Raw genomic sequence first — 17,900 nt, forward strand, 5'->3', positions numbered from 1 at the left:
CTGTCAGATGCGTTTCCAATTCACTGCGGGCTAAAGCAAGGAGATGCACTAGCATCTTTACTTTTTAACTTTGCTCTAGAGTATGCCATTAGGAAAGTCCAGGATAACAGAGAGGGTTTGGAATTGAACGGGTTACATCAGCTGCTTGTCTATGCGGATGACGTGAATATGTTAGGAGAAAATCCACAAACGATTAGGGAAAACACGGGAATTTTACTACAAGCAAGAAAAGAGACAGGTTTGGAAGTAAATCCCGAAAAGACAAAGTGTATGATTATGTCTCGTGACGGGAATATTCTACGAAATGGAAATATAAAAATTGGAAATTTATCCTTTGAAGAGGTGGATAAATTCAAATACATGGGAGCAGCAGTAACAAATATAAATGATACTCGGGAAGAAATTAAACACAGAATAAATATGGGAAATGCCTGTAATTATTCAGTTGAGAAGCTTTTATCATCCAGTCTGCTGTCAAAAAAAAAAAAAATCTGAAAGAATTTATAAAACAGTTATATTACCGGTTGTTCTTTATGGTTGTGAAACTTGGACTCTCACTTTGAGAGAGGAACATAGCTTAAAGTTGTTTGAGAATAAGGTGCTTAGGAAAATATTTGGGGCTAAGAGGGATGAAGTTACAGAGAATGGAGAATGTTACACAATGCAGAACTGTACGCATTGTATTCTTCACCTGACATAATTAGGAACATTAAATCGAGACGTTTGAGATGGGCAGGGCATGTAGCACGTATGGGGGAATCCAGAAATGCATGTAGAGAGTTAGTTGGGAGGCCGGAGGGAAAAAGAGCTTTAGGGAGGCCGAGACGTAGATGGGAAGATAATATTAAAATGGATTTGAGGGAGGTGGGATATGATGATAGAGACTGGATTAATCTTGCTCAGGATAGGGACCAATGGCGGGCTTATGTGAGGGCGGCAATGAACCTCCGGGTTCCTTAAAAGCCAGTAAGTAAGTAAGAGCCTAACACCCCAGCCAGTAGTTTTTATAGAGAGACCAGCAGAAACGGGTGGGGGCAATCGAGATGCGACATAACTACACGGTCGGACAGTACTATCGCTTAATATTGGGTCAAGGTATTGTGTATCCGTTTTCCTTTTTTGCCATGTAAGTTTCCTCCTTGTCATTGCTATAATCTCTAATTCTCCAAGCAATGACTTTTCATGTAATTTTTTTATGTGAAAGTCTTTCTTCGTGGTTCAAAAGACAAAAATTGTGTCGTTTTGACATGAAATGTTTATCTTGACGTCACTGGTACCATGGGAATAAAGTGTAAGCAAAAGTGTTTTCTATGCGGTCCGACACGCTCAATTCTCTTTTTTAATGCGCTTCTGTGTTTTCCATGTAATAGTCATGGAACGATTGATTATGGATGCATGAATATCAAATAAAATACACTACAATGTTAAAGAAGTATATAGTATTTTATTACCTTACTAGCCGTACCCGTGCGCTCCGCTGCACCCGTTAGAAATAAATATAAAGTAATTACATAATTAAAATAGGACATTTGATCCAGGGAACATTCGTGTTTGATAGAAGGATAAATCGTTTAATATGTTACTTAATTTAAATTGTATTTAAAATATTAAAATGCGATCATTTTGATCCAGAGACCACTCATTTGGTGCAATGACAATTCCTTTAACATGTTTCTTAATTGTCATTACCAATTGTTTTTGGAAAAGCGAAAATTAACAGAAAAATTTTGGCTACAGATTTATTATTATGTTTATATTATATTATATTATGAAAAAGTGTGTTGATAACGGATGTACTCGAATTAGAAAGTTTTTAATTTGTTGTGGGAGCTCTTGAATCTCAGGAGGAACAACTTTTACAACAGCGCAACATAATCTGCTTGGCTCATTACCCAATTTTTTTGCATTGCATTTATTGCATATGTATTTTAACACGATTCAATTGAGCATAGTTAAAATTTGAATTATAAAATAATGGATTGCTAAGCTAACGTACTATTACTGCATACTAAATCAATACACTCTCGTTGTTCGTTAATTCTCTGAGATAAAAATGAATATGTTCATAAACATTATTATAAGAAATACAGGAAATTAATATACAGAATAACCTATCAAGTTTTCTGTGCATAAGAAGCTATTTTAATCTTACCTGTCCTCAATTCACCCACAAGTTACTGTAATAACATTATAGCATTATGTCCATCCAGAGAAACTACACTTTCCAATGATGAAATAATAATTAATTATACAAATCGGTTAATTTAGCTTCCGATATTACTTCATACAAGCACAGAAACATTGTCTGTAGGCTATGTTTCATAGCTTTCGATTGTTGTGTCCAAGACCCCTTATAGACGAAGTCATTTTTTTTTATTTCAATACACCGCCTTAGATGGCAGTTATTTTAATTTTAAAACTCATTTATCTCATTAAATATCAATCCTATCAAAATTTTTCAGAGAATAAAACTTATCAGAAATTATTTTTAAAGAAACTTTTGTTATGTAATATATTTCACAAAAATCAATAATAAGCGAGATATTTCGATTTATTTAATTCAGGCTCCCTTATAACCCCCATTTTAAATAACATATTTTGAATGTCATATAGCCTATAATCTAAGTTACAACGAACTTAATTTATATTCCAATTTTGATCGAAATCCGTTCAGCCATTATCGCGTGAAAAGGTAACAAACACAGAGACAGACAGACAGACAGACATACAAACAAAAATTTCAAAAAAGCGATTTTCGGTTTCAGGGTGGTTAATTATATATGTTAGGACCAGTTATTTTTGGAAAACCTAAAATTACCAGAAAAATTTCGGCTACAGATTTATTATTAGTATAGATATAGATTAGAATCATTAAGATTTCCTTAAGTCCACTGTCACCTCGTTTTCATCGTATTGTCATCTCATTTCAATATTCTAAGTTACATATTAATTATATCGGTTTTATTCCTAGTTTATTTTTTTCACCGGATTTGTCGCCTACATTAATTATGATTAATAATTATTCATTTTGTTCATATCTGTTATATCCCCAGTGTACATTTTACTAAGTTTGTTATTGTATTCCGGTCTCTTTCTGCACATGCTTAATTATTAATATATAATTGTAACTATGGTTAGGTCTATTATGTTAAGAGACTTTTTAAATCGTACTGGAATATTATTCACTAGTATGCAACCATTTTGCGACAGAGAAACTATTTATATTTTTCAATTCCCCAGTATGGATAGCTACAAAGCCTATATTTAATTTCGTTTGATCACGTCAATTTTTCTAAAAAAAAAATTAGTTTTTTTCTAAATTCATGCAAATGTCTAAATGCTGAAATTAGTATATATCCTTAGATAAATTTTATTATTATTATTATTATTATTATTTACATTAAAGATGGTAATTTAGACATAATGAAATCACTAAACTGTTATAAAACAACACAAATTAAAAATTATGAACAAAGTATCCTTAAATTTCATTTTTCTGGCTTAATATTGCTAGGAAACTTGAAAAGAAAATTTCACCTCATTTCTAAATTTATTCGTATGCCATTCCTTGAAACTGGTAAGTATAAGCTTTAAGTGTGTGTTTATTTTGTGAAAAGAAAGTCTCTTAAGTGGTGCAATAAAATTACTTCCTGTTGAAGGGCATCGCCAAAGAACAGAATTCCAAAACGGTCCAACGTTTCGAGTGACATTTTGGACATCTGAATTGATGAAAGTAATTTTTAATATTGATATATAAATTATAATATATTATATAAAAATAATTTTTATAAATAATAAAATAAAAGGTTTAATAGTTAATTTCATACTGTCTAATGTTATATTACGGCCTTAAAATAATATGTTTTTAAAAATAATATACCTAATTTGAAGTTATTGAAATTCTTGTTTAAATTTTGAACTCTTCTGTTCTTATTTCCAAAAATTACTGAAAGACCTAGCGCGATAGAGAAAATCTGAATACAGCCTCGGATTCAACAACCTTCAATACCTAAAAGCAGTCATATAAGGTAGATTATCGTATTAAATTTATTTTTCTTTTAATCATGAACTTAGCCAATTTTGACGTTTCTTCATTCTTCTTTTCAAAATTACAGAAAAACCTGACATGATACATAAAATATAAATACAGATTCGGATTCAGGGCATTTCATTTAACTAGAATCGGCAACTTTTTCTCTTGTAGCAGAAGACATTTTTTAAACGCTTATTAGACGTAGTTTATGCAGTTGTTAAGTGATTTTGTTGTTTAGTCAACTGTGCGAAGACAGGTCTGGACTCAACAAGTGACACCAACAAGACATCACTCATGAGGCAACTATACCAGGAGATAATGGGTTAGGGTAGTCAGTTCCTTTTCCCCTCTATTGCATACATCGCTGACTAGCTACATATTACACTAATTAGACTGCAGGTGTTAAGTGATTTTATATCTGTTTATTTACCGTCCCTTTAAAACACCTATATGGTCATATCGCGACATCTGTTAGACTGGCACGTGAAACCTTGAAATAGTGTTCAGTTCTCTTTATCGCGGACAGATGGCCTTAGTTGCTAGTGGCCTTCCTGTATATAAACACATGCTTACGAAGTGTGCTGATAAAGTAATAGTCGCCTTCCTGGGCGTTATCTATTTCGGTCTCATTGTTGCGTAACTGTAAATGAACTTTCGGAGTTATTCAGGTTTTCTAAGGTTAACTTCGGCAGATAAAGGGAAGAAGGGTATTCCCTCTCCCCAATAATTAACACCAGTCGCAGAAACTATGCGCTGTTGTCACGTCTATCGCCTTCATTATTAAACAGTAGAATTATATGTGCCTCTAACTGTACATTGTTAAACAATATTACATAATCTGGCAACATGAAAATTACTCCACATGGACTAATATAAGCCACTAAAGAATAATCGAATCTGATTGACGACAATGGCATGCTCGAGGAAAACCGGGGGTGCGGGGGGGGGGGGGACCGGCCAGATGGTCGGCACCGGGGATCGAACAGAATCAGGACCTACCGAATGCGAGTGCAGTGTGTTACACTGCGCCATCTCGCCTGGTCAAAATGATTTCTGATTAATTCTTCTCAAGTTCTCAGCCGGGTGAGTGGTATTGTTGATTCCAAGCTTTCTATGACTAGTTCCGCCATCTTCTTCAGGAATTCATTTAGATGGCGGAGCTAATCATTGATTTGAATAATTTCGAGGGAAAAATTGTTCCGGTGCCGGGTATCGAACCCGGGACCTTTGGTTAAACGTACCATCTGAGCTACCCGAGAACTCTACCAGACACTGATCCAATTTTACTCCCCCTTATTTCCACAGACCTCAAAGTGGGCTGACAACCGTCAAGCAACCAACAATGAGTGCACACTAACTCTGTGTGACTTAAATTGTGGTTTTCTGTTAACGAACAGTGACGTGTATTATGCAAATAAAGCTTTCAGGTATAACTCCTTGTAAAGTTAATTTGAATAATTTCGAGGGAAAATAGTTGGTAGAGCGTTGGTACGTTTAACCAAAGGTCCCGGGTTCGATACTCGGCCCCGGAACAATTTTTTCCCACCAAATTATTCAAATCTACTTTACAGGGAGTTATACCTGAAAGCTTGATTTGCACAGTCATTAACTGCTTGGACTCAACAATTTCACTCACCGGGCTGAGAACTCGAGAACAATTCATCAGTAACCAGTACCGGGAAAGTCTCAAGTTCTACAAAATGAGTTTTATTTGAGAAGACGACAGTTAGACCCTTATAGGCTGTTGCGCCACTCTCCACTTCATTTTCCTTCCCGAATATATGTTATTTATCCGTTCACGGTTAAGGCTGGTTCACAATAAACCGGAAACGAAAATCGGAACGAAAACGGTAAAATTGTTAAAATGTGTACATTTCAATGTGAGCATTCGCAATTAACGAAAAGCTTGCCGGAGCCTGGGATCGGGAACGGAGAGTTGGCCAAGTTTCAACTTTGGCGTTCATGTTTCCGATCACAGCCCACTAGATTCATTCTATTGCCATCTGAAAGTTATTTTGTCGTCGTATATTTTGTAGCAAGAAGACCGTGACATAACCTATGCATTATTTTGTTCTGTGCTGTGCGTCATGGAGCAAGTTTTATTTGATGAGATTCTAATATTGAGTGTTGAAGAAAATCCTCACGTTTACGACAAGCGGCGCGCCTCGTATAAAGATGAGAAAATGAAGGAGAATACGTGGCTTTCAATAGCTGCATCTTTGAACACCGATCGTAAGTGAATCATATTTTCTTACTGTATTGGTTGTATTACACACTACATATTCATGCTTCAATTCAATAACTATTGTTGTGTTCATTTCTGTTCTATTACAAATGTTTCTTCTCTAATTATTTTACGTTATGGTAGACTTAAAATAGGTTGTGATAATAAAGATGCATGGGCATATTTATAGTACCGTTGAAATTTTGAATTTGGTTAACCTGTGTTTATGTTGGCTGCCTTGTACTCATGAGAGAACGCCATTGGTCAATTATACACAAATAACATCAGAATACGTAATATCGACTTTACATATCGTTATTGACATGCATATCGATATGCATAGTCGTCTATGTTCTCGGCTTATTGTGAATCAAAAATTTTCATATTCACGTCCTCTGCTTCTCGTTTTCATTCTGGTTCTCGTTCCCGGTTTATTGTGAACCAGCCTTTACAAGTATGGTGTGTAATGTCCCGATCCAGAGATTTCACAATTGAGGGGCTTAGAACAAAAAGCAGGTAAGTGACGGAAACCTAATTTTGAGGAAATTACAGTTAAAGTTCTACATGCAACGGAATATTACACACTAGTCTGGTGAAATGATGCCCATATAGCAGCACTGCACAGTGTGATCACGTACCTGATTTTATCCCAAAGAAACATCCTTTTGGGCTATCACAACACGCACTTACCTCATTTTTTTAATAATGTCACTTACCTGCCTTTTGTTGTAAGCCCCTCAATTAGCACGTCAAAAAACTAAACTGGTCCCAAACTTCGGGCTTATCAGAATCAGTTTGACATCCGCACATTGAGCTATCGCGGCTTCCTAATGAAAACGAAAGGAGAGAGCGGCAGTTCTTTGAGTGTTGTACAATTTAGTTTTACATTGTTGACTTTCCTCCGAAGTCAGTACTCTTCGTGTAAGCATTGATTTCCCCTTTCATTCCGAATCGTCAACTTTTGCCTTGAAACCAGACCCACACTAGTTCGCAGTGGTTACCGTAGGCTCGCACGACACGCCAAAACTCTGTACTTCGTTATTTCACGCTGAGAATTTGCTAACTACCAGACGTCTCGTGTTAATAATCCTATCACGAGCCTGTTGAAGGTCCAGTTGAGGCATGGGCGGTATGAAGACCTTCATATATAATGCGATGGCATATCGTAAATTTAATATTCTTAACATCGTAGCTGCCTCTCGGAAGCAAGTCTTCGAGATCCCGATGTATTGTCCTAGAGATTCCATATTACAGTATAACCTCTATTATCCGTGGTAATAAAGAGGGTGGATTGAACGGATAATCGAAAAAAATCTGTTTATCCGTACCATAAAAGGTTTTCATAAATGAAGTGCATAATATAATTTCGTAATTTATCTATGGTCTTTCGTTTTAACACGCTTAGGTACCGTAGAAGTGGGTAAAGTCAATCAGTGGGTGTAAAATCGATCATTTGCTATTTTTATTGAAAATTATATATTTTCTCAGTTACTTGTTAAAATTTTGTTATGCTGACTTCTTTGCCTAACATTGCAAATGTAAGCGAGAGGGACAACAAAAAGCCTGCGAATGCCAACGGTGGGAACACTGTGTAATTACCGTTGGAGTGAAAATTGTTATTTTCATCTTTTTTTCTTAAATGAAAACAAAGTCTTACAAACTCTAAATTATCGTCAGCAGTGAAAGGAGACAGGAAGTATACGTAAGTACTTTTCGTTGAGATTGTATCCTGAAATAATAGTTTTGCAGTTCGTAAATGTTGGTATTGAAACTTATTATTTTAAGAAAACTTGTACCTTTGTAGGGTTAGGTCGATCATGCCATCGACCTACTCGAAACAGATAGGACCAGCAGGAAGAATAAATTGTTCACCGAAATACATCCAACTAACACTTATAAACAGAAAAGTGTCATAGTATAGCTTATATTGATGAGATAGTGGGAAAAGAGGAAGACGAAATTATGGTGAATTTATTGCGTAAGAGAAGCACTGCCAAAGGAACATATTTTGTACACCCCTTTGTACCTGACTATGGGAACAGTGTAGTTTCTAAAGTGACATGAGGAGGGGAAGATTTCAAATAACATCTGATATAAACCTAAGCAATGTTGAATTGCATTTTAGATTATAATTGAAGGGTGGTATTTCAACGTAAATTTTGAATTCTTAAATCTTTGTTTGTTGGTATGTGAAGTATTAAAATGTGTTTTTATGTTTCATAAGTTGGCAATCATAGTCACGATTGTACAGTGGTGACCTATAGGCCTAATTGTATCGAATAGTATGATCACAGTAACAAAAGATACACTATATAATGCTATAGACATATATTGAAGATTGTTATTGTTTTTACACCCCCTATAACAAATAAAATGTATGTAATACACTTAATTTGTTTTTTAAAAACATAAACAGTGATCGACTTTACTCCGCAATATTTTAAAATCGATCTTAAGCTAAAAATTCAATGGTGATCGACTTTACCCTATTTAAGCAGGTAACTTCGATCACAAGTAAAATAAAAAAAAACAGTTTTTTATAGATTGTAATTCAATGCTTGTAACTTGTCTTCATAAGTGAAGGATATGACGACAAAATGCTATTTTCTGAGGAACTTCGCTCCAGTGCATAACCTCAATATCATTAAAAAATTGCAAAATTTTGATCGACTTTACCCTCTTCTACGGTAGTGCACCAGAAGTTCACTAGTTTCAGTCTCGTTTTCAACGACGGGTTTTTAATAGCCAAGGAAACTCCTTATGACAGCTGTCTATGGAAAGATAGGAATAGTAGAGGTCTCATGTTGTAGATTTACCTACCTACCTACTTAAATACATTCTATACGTCTTTTTTTATTATTATTAAATAGCGCATAGTTGTAAGTCCAATATCTCGTGTTGCGATACAAGATGAACCACAGTTTCTCTTTTCCCAAACAGTCGCACTGAGTGGCGCAGTTGGTATAGCGCTGGCCTTCTGTGCCCGAGGTTGCGGGTTCGATCCCGGCCCAGGTCGGTAGCATTAATTGTGTTTAAATGCGACAGGTTCATGTCAGTAGATTTACTGGCGGGACAAAATTCCGGCACACAGACGACGCTGATTTAACCTCTGCAGTTGCGAGCATCGTTAAATAAACTATTTTTTTCTTCCATGTATTGGACCTAGTAGCCGATTACGGTCTCTTGCCAACGTTTTAACGGTCTACCTAAGAGATCTTGGTCATTGATGAATTCAGCAACAGAAGTAGGCGATGTTCTGATATTTTTTTTCTAAATTATATCATTCCAGTTATTCTGGAAAAGCTAATCTCAATATGTAAAAAATCATGTTTATTCAAGCTATTATTGTGTAACGGCTCATTCACAATGAAAATTAAACATAACGTAAGCGTTAACTTAAGAATATAAACGTTGCGGTAAAATCAAGAAGTCGTACCATCATTCACGATGGGAACATAAGCATAACAGCAAACATACTTGGTAACCATGGAAACATAACAACGACGCCATTTCCTCATATTCTGTCTTATACTTCAGCGCTCCACGATTGTGTTCTGTTTGCAAATCACGTAAGCATAAGCATGAAAGTTTGCAGTTTTTAAACTTTCATGTTAATGTCTTACGGTAATGTTTATGTCAGTGTTTATGTGAATCATTGTGAATGATCCCATTTGGTGGTCTGGGCGCAAGCTTGTGTGTTTATGTTACGGTTATGTTTAATTTTCATTGTGAATGGGCCTTTGGTCATTGCGTTACCTTTTACGCACATTTATTCTTCCAAATCATATAGCTGTACCTTATTAGACAAAGAATTGGTATTGCCTTAAGGACCTTATAACTCTAAACAACGTGAGGTATGAATTTTATTCTGGCTTCAGTACAGACTCTTGAAAGTTGGGCTATTAAATATTAGGAGAGCGAAACATATTAATCGCATTTTACAGAAATAAAACCAGTCTTTTGTGAATGAAACTGTGTGTGGTGTATATATTTTACATACACGTTCTTCTTCAGATTTCACCCACTTAACTTCTTGCTTTTTAATAATCCAACAAATCGTCTAGACAGATGCCTATGGTAACATAACGAAGGTGAGGCAATAACAACAACACATCACGCAATCGCTACAAAAAGATACCGAGATCCTGACGGTTTGCACGGAGTTCACGGAATAGGATGATTTTGCTTCGTTTTTATATTGAAATACTTACAGAGACAATAATAATAGCAACATTACCCAACAACAATAATTATGTTATGTTATATGTTATTGGAATCTAATCGCTATCAAAATACTTCCCGAAGACAATAAATTTGCACAGAGTCTATTGAATAAAAAACTGTTTTGTTACATGTTTTTCCTCCCTTACATTTACAAAATTAATAATAATAATAATAATAATAATAATAATAATAATACTTACTTACTTAGCTACTTACTGGCTTTTAAGGAACCCGGAGGTTCATTGCCGCCCTCACATAAGCCCGCCATTGGTCCCTGTCTTGAGCAAGTTTAATCCAGTCTCTATCATCATATCCCACCTCCCTCAAATCCATTTTAATATTATCTTCCCATCTACGTCTCGGCCTCCCCAAAGGTCTTTTCCCCTCTGGCCTCCCAACTAACACTCTATATGCATTTCTGGATTCGCCCATACGTGCTACATGGCCTGCCCATCTCAAACGTCTGGATTTAATGTTACTAATTATGTCAGGTGAAGAATACAATGCGTGCAGTTCTGTGTTGTGTAACTTCTTCCATTCTCCTGTAACTTCATCCCTTTTAGCCCCAAATATTTTCCTAAGAACCTTATTCTCAAAAACCCTCAATATCTGTCCTCTCTCAAAGTGAGAGTCCAAGTTTCACAGCCATACAGAACAACCGGTAATATAACTGTTTTATAAGTTCTAACTTTCAGATGTTTTGACAGCAGTCTAGATGACAAAAGCTTCTCAACCGAATAATAACAGGCATTTCCCATATTTATTCTGCGTTTAATTTCCTCCCGAGTGTCATTTATATTTGTTACTGTTAATAATAATAACAATAATAATAATAATAATAATAATAATAATAATGATAATAATAATGATAATAAAAGCCAGCTTTTCATAATAAGGAACACCATTTTTACTTTCGAGCGCTCATAGAATTAAAGACAAAAGAAAGTCTTTGTTTCCACTTTAAGGCCAGAGGGGGTTCTGTAAGCACTTAAAAAAATGACTGCGACTATATTCGGATGAATTCACCAGATTTATTTATACTGTGAGTTAAAGTTCAATTATTTCCTGTGTTTTATAAAGGCTTAGGCTGTTTTTGGTCTGAAATGTGTATAATAAAAAATAATCCATTCAATCATAGTGTTCTGCCCAAGGGTAAGTCTTTCACTACAAACCCAGCATTCTCCAGTCTTTCCTATTTCATGCCTTCCTCTTAGTAACCACATATGTGATCCATATAGCTTAATGTCGTCTATTATTTGATATCTTCTTCTGTCCTGAACTCTTCTCCCGTTTACTATTCCTTCCAGTGCATCCTTCAGTAGGCAGCTTCTTCTCAGACAGTGACCCAGCCAATTCCTTTCCCTCTTCCTCATCAATTTCAGCATAATTCTTTCTTCCCACTCTTTTCAACACAGCTTCATTTATTATTCTGTCTGTCCATTTCACACGCTCCATTCTTCTCCATAACCGCATTTCAAATGCTTCTAGTCGCTTCTCTTCACTTCGTCGTAATGTCCACGTTTGTGCCACATACAGTGCCACACTCCACACAAAGCACTTCCTTGGCTCTTTTTCCAGAGGTCCGCAGAAGATGCTCCTTTTTTCTATTAAAAGCTTCCTTTGCCAATGCTATCCTCCTTCTGACTTCCTGGCAGCAGCTCATGTTACTGCTTATAGTACACCCCAAGTATTTGAAGCTGCCCACTTGCTCTACTGCCTCATTTAGAATTCTCAAGTTTACGTTTTTTTATTTTCCTTCCGATTACTATGGTCTCCGTCTTGTTGGCATTTATCTTTATTCCATACTGCTCACAGCTGTCATTTAGCTCCAGTAGCGTCGTCGTCGACATCTTCCTAACAAGTATTAGGCCGACTGGCTTGTTACGGTCTCAAACTAGAATTTTCAGTCCATCTCTTCTTTGGACGACCCAGAGATCTTTTCCCATGCGGATGGTAATAAAACAGTGCTTTTGGAATTCTGCATCGATTCATTCGTTCGAGATGACCCTTCCATTGAAGTTGATATTTGCTGATGAACTGCATAATGGGTTCTATTTGAAGTTCTTGCATTATGTCCTCATTTTTTATGATCCCAGCGAGTATATCCAGCTGTTGCTCTCATGAACCTCATCTCACTAACTGTTATTCTACTGACGTCTTTATTCTTCACAGTCCATGCTTCACTACCATAGCTTAATACTGGCTGTGCTAAGGTTTTATACAAGCCTATTCTTGTGTGTCGTTGTACGAGTGAAGGTTTCATGATTTTATTAATGATCCCCATTGTTTTAGCTCCAGCAGCATATCCCTTAATATAATTTCCTCTTCTGCTAACAACGCCATATCATCAGCAAATGTTATGTACTTTATTCTTCTTCCTCCTACTATCACTCCTCCCATGTTCTGAAAAGAGTTTTTCATTAAATCCTCCAAGTAGGTGTTGAACTGGGTAGGCGATAAAGGACATCCTTGACGTACTACTCTCCCTATTTCATTACGTTCTGACATTTCTTCTCCTATGCTGACTTTGACTCGTCTCATATGAAGATTACTGAATAGACTTATTATTATTATTATTATTATTATTATTATTATTATTATTATTATTATTATTATTATTATATAAAATCGTCTTTTGTCTAGTTCATTTATAATTCTAGTCGAAAACAAAATACCCTATTAGTCTCGTCTGTTCAGTTGGTCATTGATTAGATGTTGGCAATCTTGTTGCGTTTGAATATTAAAGACAAAAGCCGTTGATGTGAACTGATCGAGTAGCAGAAAGAATGCATTGTCAGTGGTTTTCATTGCAGCTTAATATTCAATCAGTATATTCATATGCATATGTTTAACCAAAAACTATATGCGGTACCATTCAAACTGTGGTTAATCATTCCATTTAAACTGGAATCCTTTGATTCAACGATATATTTTACGAGTCTTCAATCTAGACAAAGGTGTCAATTACACTAAGAGCTTTGATTATCAGTAAAAAAAATTCACCACCACCTGTCCGGTTTTAATTGGCGAACTTTGTAAGCATGGTCACAGTATAAGAAGAATCAGTAGGGACAACTCTTGTCGGCACCTTTGATGTTGTTGGTACTAAATTCAAGCTCAGTAAGGTCTAGTTCTCAATGAATCCAACTATGTCGCTAGTATCAAACCACTATCAAAATATTAGTAAAATATTTATTTATTTATTTTATTGGTCAGTAATACGAATAATCTTGTATGTATATTATCTATAATTAATATTATGTCGCTAGTAAGTCAAAATACTTATATCCATTGTTGACGTTCATGGTCGCACTTCACCGCAACGGACGCCGTGATGTATTATGTTGTACTTGGATCAGTTCTACCAACATAAGCCTCAAACAGCGACTTGAACGTTAGCGTCAATTAGTGAATATTTTCATGATGATTGCATACGGAAGTAATTATTATTATGGTTATATTGCCATTCCTTTGCCTCATGTCTTTAAAATTGTTAAAAGATGAGTAATGAATATTTTCAGTTAATATTAAATTATGGCAGCCTGTCGTAGATGGAGATCCATCTGGTGGAGGTTCCAGATAATACACCCGGTTTCGTGACATGCGCACTCAGAATTTGTTCCCACGAAATGGCTTAGGTGTCTTTACTGTATGTTCTCTATACTGTGGCATGGTAAACATTCAACCACCGAAGGTGATTCAATAATATTGTTAAAATACACGTACTGTTAGCGTTTTAAGTTGGACGTTTCACTATGCACAAACAGTTTTTCCCTTAATATATCAGAGTAAATGATCCTACGTTATTGCAAAACACGCTGCCTTGGAAAGTGGCAAGGTTGAGCTGTGTTAATGTTTTTAAAACATGCTATTCATAGATTTGACAAGAAGTGGACGGTGAGTACACTTAAAAATGCCAAACTTTGTTTGTTAATCTTAATTTAGGATCTCCTTATGAATGACAAGTTTAACAGTAGCTACACAAAACGGGATGTATATATGGTTCTTACGTAAAATATTTACCTGCAACACTGAAAATGCATTCTACACTTACCTGGGAGCAGCAGTAATATCGTAATTCATTTGTCCTTTACGCACAGTAGCGAAAATATTTTTTGGTGTTATCAGAAAATCCTTTGGTAAACGTGACATTGTTCTTTTTGGAGTGCATTATACGTTAGGTTCGGGAGCAGACTGCGAACAGTTGAGTGAGTAGGCCTGTCTCTACGTACATGGAACACACACAATTGGACTGGGTTCGTCATTGACGGTTAAAGAGCACTTATTGAATGTAATCATCTAGTTGGATCTGTGCCGGAGTCGAAAGATGAACTTAATAAAGACCTCACGTAGTAGTACGGCCATTATCTCATCAAATAGGTTCCTTCCTAGGGAAGGGTGTCAGTGCTGAAGCTGGAGGCGAGCAGGGTGCATCATGAACCAGTACTTGCTTGGAAAACAGACGTCTTTGCGTTCCATAAAAAACCAGTGCATATGAAGCAGTGCTGCAGTGGGCCCGTAACAAGTTTCGAGACCGTGGATGTAGTGTTTGCAACTTTGGCCAACATCGGGGGAGTTTGAAGTAACCGTCAAACTTCTCGGAACTGGGAACAAGAAGTTCACTTCACTGGCCAGAGAAGCAGCGAAGGGTGTGTATTTAGACCTGTCGGATTTGTGGTAAAGCTGATTTGTGAGATGTAGGTCTTTCATTAGAGGAAGTTTTGAAGTAGGATTTTCTGTTATTCGAAAATCCATAATTAAAAGTGTAATCGTGGTTAATGCTACTTAACCTAGTTTTACTTGCGTTACGTAGTTTATCGTTTGGCTGTTCTGTAGGCGTAACCATAGACGTTATTCCCTTCAGGTCTATTTCCATCTTTAACCCTTAACTGTCTTACTAATAAAAACTCTATATACAGACGTTTAACTGTCTTATACTTATACAATGAGTAGCTCTTTTATAAGTCGTGTGTAAATTCCTTACTAATAATCACTACATATGTCGTGTATAACAGTTTAACTGTTACACAGCTACGTCATAGTTTCGTCATTACTTCGTTACGAAAGGTAATAGAATATGAGGTAGAGCTCTCTAGTGTGGTATGTTAAATATCGATAGTACAACTGGCTCTAATCGATTGCCACACTACATTTTGGTCAAAGAGTACAAGCTACAGCAATATTATTCTAATAATTCTATGATCTTTGGTTTGTTCTTCTGTGGTTACAAGGTAAGCATCATCATAAAATGACAGTCGATACGAACAGCTGTTAGAGGGGCGGCCATTTTTTCCCCATATACAACGCTTAAACAAGGGGTTTCGTGTATATAACCACTGCAAAGCAATTCCCATTGTATAGTTACAGCCTGTTTATACGTCCATAGCTTATTCACGGTTTATTAGTAACGTTTTCTGTCTCACCTCTGCATTAGTCTCGTATAAAAACTATACACGGTTTATTAGTAAGACTGTAAGAGTATATGTACGTTAGCGACCACAAATATTATCAGAAAATGCAGGCTCTAAATTTCTAAAATTGTATAAGGAAATGAACTCAAAGAAAATGAACTCAAATTGGGCAAAAATTACAAGGTACCACAACAAAACTTATTAGAACTTAAATATCTGATAAAAGCATAAAAAAGGTTATTAATAATATATATATATATATTTTTTTTTTTTTTAGAATTCACTTTTTACTTTAAATTTTCCAAAATTTGAAAATTTTCACACTTACTATTTCATAACTCCACAACCATTACAGATACAATTCTGAAATTTTGCACACTGATTTAACATGTATTTATGCAAAAGGTAGACTACAATAATGCCCATTTCTTTGAAAATAGAAAAATTGTTATGTAAAATTTTAATGTATCTTACATGGAAAAAGTAATTAATTAATTGTATCAAAATAAACAACTCTACATGTCTGAGAGTAGTCTACTTTTCAGAAATAAGTGTTTATTACATGCAGGAAAAATATTAAAGATGTCAGAGAGACCATAAAAATGTTACGGTTACCAAATAATGTAAAACTGCAGATTTTTTTTTCATACTTTGATAAAACCGGTTTGAAAAATATTATTACTAACCTTTTTATACTTTAATCAGAATGATATTTAAGTTCTAATAAGTCTTGTTGCGGTACCTTGTAATTTTTGTCCAATTGTGAGTTCATTTTCGCTATAAAATTTTAGAAATTTAAAGCCTGCAATTTCTGATAATATTTGTAGTCGTTCACGTACATATACCCGTAAATTGACAATGTGTCCTAGAGGATACAACAGGTTAATAGGCTATATGCTATGATTTTAATAGAACAATAGAAAAAAATTGGTAGGAAAATTAAAATTTCACAATACTATAATATTGTACAACACAAAAATATGGACATTGCGATAGTTGTTTTCTTTACGGTCCGACAAGGTTTAATAAATTAGTATGAGAAATGAAGCTTTGCTAAGTTAAGGGTTAATGACACTAGATATTTAGAGAGCTGTTTCGAGCGCTTGTAAATTAGAATATTAATGCTTTATATTTTTATAACTACTGAAGATAATTAAATTAAACTTACCAAATAAGCAGCTACGGTGGTCTAGTGCAGTGGTTCCCAAAGTGACGGTCGCGATATCTCTGGAGAGTCGTGTAAAGGGTCACGAGATGATTCACAAAATAAAACAAAAAGTACCTTATTAACATAACTTTATATTATATTTAGAAACATTAACATATACAACGATGGACATGAAAATAAATTCAATAGTAATAAATTTAAAAACAATGCGATAAATGTGCTTGTTTTTCAGAAAGTAGCTTCTCAAAATGCCTGTATATTCGATACACATGCTGATATAATTTCCAATTTCAATGAGATTTGTCCTTTTGTTTTGATGGCAATCATAGACTAGAAACGTATTTTGCATAAATACCAGTTTCCAAATGCTATCAAAAATTTAAAAGCTTCTTTTACAAGTTTGATGTATTCATGCATTCTTTTGATCGAAAATTGATCAATGTTCTACAGAAAAAAAAAAAAAGTATAGTTTAAAAATTCCATCAGTAGGAACACATTTCAAGAAGTTTTCCTTCAATACATATAGTATTACACCAGTACCATTTGTGGATGTTGCAATAGTTGTCAGTTTCTTCCAGAAAATACTCAAAAAACTGTTTAAAATAACGAAAATTTTGAATGTCTCCATAAACAGACACATTAGCTAGAGCCCGGAATTTTAGGTGCTAGATGTTAAGAATGATATTGAGTGTAGATGAATAGATGTGGTGTCCGTGAGGAGGGTTTTAAGCCTAGTTCACAAGAGTCCGATATGTAATAATAAACAGCAGAGTCACAAGGACTGGGTAATGAATCTTGTAAACCGTGCTCTAATTTGTAAGTGGTTGTTAAGAGGATTAC

At 35.2% G+C, this 17,900-nt stretch overlaps 1 protein-coding gene across 3 annotated transcripts in view; it reads left to right on the plus strand.

Annotated features, from left to right (window-relative positions):
• PRL-1 (PRL-1 phosphatase) overlaps nt 1-17,900 on the plus strand; it is a 370,785-nt gene that overhangs the window by 111,305 nt on the left and 241,580 nt on the right. Inside the window, exon 1 of one of the 3 annotated variants that reach the window (XM_069822446.1) lies at nt 14,903-15,130. The exons of the other annotated variants lie outside the window; for them this stretch is intronic. The gene's annotated coding sequence lies outside the window, so the exon portion shown is untranslated. Of the gene's footprint in view, nt 1-14,902; nt 15,131-17,900 lie in introns of those variants that run through there. 3 annotated transcript variants of the gene reach the window in all.

This window comes from Periplaneta americana, chromosome 3 (genome assembly GCF_040183065.1).
Source record: "Periplaneta americana isolate PAMFEO1 chromosome 3, P.americana_PAMFEO1_priV1, whole genome shotgun sequence".
Taxonomy (NCBI): Eukaryota; Metazoa; Arthropoda; class Insecta; order Blattodea; family Blattidae; genus Periplaneta; species Periplaneta americana.